This window comes from Lygodium microphyllum, chromosome 12 (genome assembly GCF_053477565.2).
Source record: "Lygodium microphyllum isolate KBCC chromosome 12, Lygodium_microphyllum_v1.1.10, whole genome shotgun sequence".
Taxonomy (NCBI): Eukaryota; Viridiplantae; Streptophyta; class Polypodiopsida; order Schizaeales; family Lygodiaceae; genus Lygodium; species Lygodium microphyllum.
In genome coordinates this window covers 118,528,162-118,534,386 of record NC_141146.1, presented here as the reverse complement: position 1 = coordinate 118,534,386, position 6,225 = coordinate 118,528,162, and the positions used below count along the sequence as shown (strand labels likewise).

The 6,225-nt window shown below is 41.2% G+C and overlaps 1 pseudogene; it reads right to left on the bottom strand.

The window, feature by feature from the left end:
* Positions 1 to 4,971: 4,971 nt before the first annotated feature.
* LOC148028195 (delta(7)-sterol-C5(6)-desaturase pseudogene) lies at positions 4,972 to 5,975 on the bottom strand (annotated as a pseudogene).
* Positions 5,976 to 6,225: the final 250 nt, after the last annotated feature.

The window sequence follows — 6,225 nt, the reverse complement described above, 5'->3', positions numbered from 1 at the left end:
CTTGTAAGGGTATAACCCTCAAGGGATTCGTATAAGAATAGCTAGTTAGTACAACGAACACCTCAAAGTGCTAGCTAGGGTTTAGCACGTTAGAAATTTTGCCTAGTATCGCACTTGGGATGCCAAGTCGAGACCTTCAAACCCAAAGGTCTTACCTACATTCATGGAATGTTTGGGTTAAGTGAACGCCCATGCAATAATGATCTAGGGTTTTACCCTAAGGATCGAACGATCTAATACTAAAATTCCGGTTGAGCCTAGAAACCCTAGGCGCAAACGTTATTGGCCTAGAAAGGTTAGCCTTGGGTTAGGTAAGAAGACACCCCAAACCCTACATCTTGACTAAACATACTTCTTAACTAAGGAATGTCATTGATGGGAGATTGAACCCACAATTTAGATGCGACTCCTATGCAACAAGTTGCAATGTCGCATGGTTGTGTTAAATCACAAAGTAGAGTTGCCATTCCTTGGAACAAGGTTGGCAGGTTCTAGCACAAGTCCAACTTGCAAGAGGATGAGTAGACATCCTGCTACATCACCCTTCTTGGGCTAATTTGCCAAGTTAAGGGAAGTTATGTATTGCCTAGTAAGCAAAGGTTCGATCAAGTTTGAGTGACATGGTCACCAGGATTTACTGTCATAACTTAAGAAACCTAAGGTGTTGGTTAATTTGGGTTGACAGGGTATGACCCTAACCCAACGACAAAAGGGTAAACAAACAAACCCTTAGGGATCTTTCCAAGTCGCAATTAATCCCGGATCAAATGCTAGATGAATTCGGAGAGAAGGATTCACTCCTTAGCATTTGGCCAAATAATCGACCACCCACTGGATTGATTATGTTTGTATAGTTTAGGAGCACTGTTTGTACTGTTTTGCTCAAAGAATCTAAGACTGAAAAATAATTAATTGCTTCAGGTTGAAGGCCTGGAGGGAGAGGCAGCATCAGTTATCCTCGACTGTCTGCCTGACCCTGACCAAGGGGGATTATTAGCCGTGCCAGAAACATGGACCGAACCCGTCATGAGAGGTCTCTCCGTCGGGCGCTACTTGGAGCAGGAGGACACTTGGGTGCCAAGGGGGGCTCTAGCCGTAAATCCCTTGCCTTTCAGGTCCTGCACAAGAGGCCGACATGACTCAGGATTGGATCTCGAGGCCCGCATACTAGTCTACGGGTAAAATCTTGGATTAGTAATCCCTGTGGATTATGGATTGCCTTTGAGTGAATTATGGATTAGCCTATGGACTGGATTATATGATGTATTCCAAAGATAAATAAGATCAATTGTTGTAAAGGAACTTGTTTGACATTTTTTTTCTATGTCAGTGCTAAGATTACATGAAGGAAGCTATTTTTTTGCATGTCAAACTAAATGTGGTGGCTAATTAAGGAAGCTGTTTTTTTGCGTGTCAAACTAAATGTGGTAGGTAATTAGAAAACTAAAACAACCTTGAGGAAAGTGCAGTGGATGTGGCCATAGGTCCGTCCTATGGATGGGTGGTCCAAGTTGGCCGGGAACTTTCCTCGAAGGAAATGAACAGCAAGGAACGTTGACCTAGAATCCCGATCTATGTTGTTTTAGGGGAATGGAATGGGACTATGCCTTATGGGCAGAGAGGTCGAGCTTTGCATCCCTCTCGTTTCCCATTCTCCTTAAACCAAGTGCAACATGAATCTGCTTTGACCCTGATGTTTTTGTGTAAAGTAGTTTGCCTAGGGTTCGACGCTAGCTGCCATTCTAGGAATTTGACCACTAGGAGAACCCTGATTTAGGTGAGTCCTAAGTGGGAATGGCCAGAATGCTTCCGTTTCGTGGCAAACTCAAGAAGGCCTAGATCAAAAAACCCGTGGCATTCCATTGGAGTGCCGGGTGGCGCTTTCTGGACCACCTTCCCGATGGGCTGCTAAGACGTGTCCTACGAGCAAACAGGTGGACAGGTTACAATTAATTACTTCTCTTCTTGCACAATATTGGTCAATTATTATTGGTAAAGAATTGGGAGACTAAGTATTTTCTTAATATTATAGGAAGCCCCTTGCTTACTCCATGTTGCACCTTCAAATCCAAATTCCTAAGCAAAGGTTGGTGATTATGGTGGCAAAGATTAATGGAGCAATAGGACACCCTTTCGCATTGACCGCTTTACCTCAAATGGACCTAAGCATAGACCATTTATAGATACATTCTAAAGAGATTGAAACATCCCTACAGAATTCCACGATTCCTCCTCCATCATCTATCATAGTGATGAAGTCTTGTTGCTTCTTTTGCTTCATCAATTTACAAAATTAATTGGTCGAAGCACTAGCCCCATAAGATACCATTTCCCTTAGACTAAATTTTGGCAACTTCACCTTTATGTTTTTTCAAGTCCTCTATGTAATGCTCCACTTCTTTGAGAAGTTGATAAAACATCCCATTACTAGAACGCTTAGCAAGAGTCGTAATAATATACTCCATGCATTGCTAACTACTAACATGCAACCCTCTTTGAAGTCAATCCTAATCTTTGCCATACATCTTGGTAGGAGCGCTCTACCTAGCACTTCTACTAGCACATTAACTTCTCCATCTAGCAAAGTAGGAAGTCCATGAAAACTAGCCCATATTAGGGATTCAATTTGCAAGACCTCCTCAGGAATAAAATCAACATGCCATGGAAGCATGTAAACAAGGCTCATTTTAAGCCAAAAAAATGAACCCAAAACCCAATCTCTTTTTGCTTTAGATGAAAGTAAGACCCAAAATAAATCTAATGGCAAGGCAAACAATGTGAGCACCACTTTGATGCATAGGTGAGCCAAAACAATCTAGCAAACTCATCCTCAAGGGGGACCTTCCATTAAAATACATGTACATGTTGCATAGAGAATACTTAGCATTGCTTTGCCGAATGCATGGAAACAAGGATACCACTCATGCACGTAGCACTTGCCCTCCAAATTCTATTGTGACTCTTTTAAGTCTCACTGAAATATTTTTTGTCACCCCACATCTTCTTCTGTAGCTCTTCCATGTTCATGCTAGCAATGACAATGTTAGCATAATCCATCTCCACCGCATTGTCTTGCTTATATTGCTTTATGTTTGTGCTATGTGTTCCATCATCTCTTACTCCTTGTTCACCCCCCTGAATATGCTACATGCATGACAATGGGAGTATATGCCACATGTTGGTAGGAAATGTTGCTTTTTTAATGAACTTAATACAGCCACCCTAGTTAATAGACCATGTGCCATGACTGTCTATTGAGAGCTCCCCTCTTCAAGTTTCCACATACTCAAGAGGTTCTATGTCTTTCGTTTAAGGAAAATGCTATTACAATTTGAAATGTTTCTATTTTCCTAATGGATGGATATGCTCCTAGTTTGTATGTGGCTCAAATAACTTTTGATAACTATTTGTGCTTGTATGGATGCTAGGTATATCCCACACTTCAAGGGGAATTCGAGGGGAATTTCAAGATTTAGAGCCATGGCATTGAGTTGTTGTAGACTGAAACTATCTGATGGAAATGTTGGAAATGTAATGACCATGAAAGATAGGTAATATTCATGCCTTTCTTCAAGGCTCTCATCTTCAAAACAGCCAGAAAGCCAATACATTTTCTCAATACTCATCTTGTACATGACATTGTCATCTAAATAAGCTTGGATACTCATTTTGACACCTGTGTGCCATCAGTGGAAGGTCCTCTCTCATTGGAGAATACTTATACAAGGTTAAATAAGATATAAATTTAACAATTATTCATCTAATGCAAGGTCCTTTTTTAACATCTTCTAATTCAATGCCCTGTTCTAACTTTTCTACAAAAAATACGAGATAAGCTATGTTGTTTTCCTACCATTAACAAGTGTAACGTGGCCGCTCCTCAAATCGTGGGACACGTCTTAGCAGTCCTTCGAGATATATATCTAGAAGATGCTGCTCGGCACTCCCAAGGAATGACACAGGGTTTGCCAACTAGGGTCTCTCGAGTCTACCCCACAACGGAACTTATCCGGCTATTCCCACTAGGATTGACCTGAAGTCCGCGTTCTTAGTCAACATTGTCTAAGGTCATAGACCTAACATTTATCGTTAACATTTCCTTTTACGAAAGCTCTCGGCTAACCGAGACCACCCTTCCATAGGACAGACCCATTGGTCACATCCACCACACTTCCCTCGGGGGTTATTTTAGTTATTTAATTACCTACCATGTTATGTTTGACACATAAAAGCAGCTTCCTTAATTAACCCATTAGTCACAAGTTCCTTTATGTAATTTAGGGCACAAACACGGAGACAAGATAAAACAAGATAAAACAAGATCAAATACTTTCTTAACTTATCTTGGGATTAATGTGTGTCTCCTACCCATACAGGAGAATTAAGTGTTCCTTTCTACCTCCACAGAATAATCCTTGCGTCTTCTGGCAACAAACCCCGAAGGTTTATCCTCCCAAGATTCCACCTTGTCACTAGTATCAAGGCCTCGAGATTCCATCTTCAGTCACATAGAACACTTGTGCAGGGCCAAGAGGCATTGGGATTTACGGTGTCAGAGAGTTCACGCAAAGGCTGCAGAACACGGGGTTCAAGATACAGCAAGAAATGAGGCTAACAAGAAAAACTCAAATATTTGATACCAAAGTTCACTATATTCCTTGTCAGGTGAGTTACAGGAAACTCATGTACAGAAAAATCTGAAGTTTCTCTTAGTCAGCATTGCATCTAGGTGGAAGTAACTCTTAAACTGTTTACATACATTCAGATGTATAATGTCTTTTACATTGAACGGAATAATGGCACTAATAATCCAATCAAGCATGTCCTTTAGTGCAGTGATCCTTCTGTTGTTCCACACATCTGATTTCAGATGCTTTCAGAGATCTTCTATCAAATTCAAATCACAACAGCAGCAGGTACATCAGACTAGCAAAAATTTTCAGCAATCCTGTTTTTGAGCATCAAGGGTATTCAATTGGAATCCATAGCCACTGTTTGTCTCATTTCAGGAACAACAAAAATTGACCAAAGATCCATCCACATAAGCATGGCTGCCAAAAAAAAGCATACGAGATTTTGCTGCTTCAGGAAGTTCCCATATTTATGCTTGTATGTTGTATGGTGGATGGTATGATAGCCTGCATCCATGATTGACCAAATGTTTCCATGGATACAGTCATGAATATTGGTGATCCAAACAGCCTCTAGAAATATGAGAGCAACATGAGTTATAAAGTGGGTCAGTATAAACAGAGTTGCTATCACATGTGGACAGGCCTGCTGAATCCTATCCACTGGGTGAAATGCCAACCCTGCAAATGGCGATAGAGTGTTCTCTTTGTTGAAAATATGGTGTATTGCATGTAGTCATTTGTAGAGGGGTCTGCAATCATGTAAACCTCTATGCATCCAATAAATGACAAACTCTACTACCATAAGGTAAAGAATCGACCATGCTATGTAGTGAAGCAATCCAATATGGCTGATTTTAGGATGACACTTAGTCCAGCCTTGTTCAATCATGTATTCTGATGCTGTAGACAAGGAAACATATAAAGGCATAGCTTGGAAATACACATGCTTTTTCCAATAGTAGATGTACCAACACCAGAGATCGCCTGCCACAAAGTATAAGATGACCCCTGCAATGTAATTCTTCAATCATGTTTGGGCGGTGTACGGGACCACTTTGCAGGGAAGAAGAAGTCCAAGACCAAATCGTTGTACTAGGATGTTTACTCCATGAAGTAGTTCAAAGAATTCGTTGTATTATCAGACAACTAGTAGGCTGGCATGGGTGTTTGCGTGGGTAGCAGGCCAAAGCTCTTCTTCAATACAACACGGTGCTTCGAGAACTTGTCTTCTGGAGAAAAACGAGCTGGATGCGCTGATTGAGTGGGAGTGCCCAGCGGAGACTCTTTCTGCAGCGTGTAGACCTTTTCGCCATTCTCGTTGGTGTAAAACATGAGATACATGATGGTTGCTTCTTCTTCTGTCTGTGTGTAAGCCTTAAGGTATTCAAGTTTTCGCCATAACTGTGGAAGACGTCTGTCTTTGCTGAAGCCGAGTCATGAGAGTCAGAGAGATTTATCAAAAACAGGCTGTTCCCATCAAAAGAGAGCTCCCTCTCTTTGCCTCATATGAGAAAACATTCCCCAGTTATCTTTTTGCTAGCAATCAAGAATACGTCCCGTTTATGATTCTGCAGAGAATCTCGGATTCCCT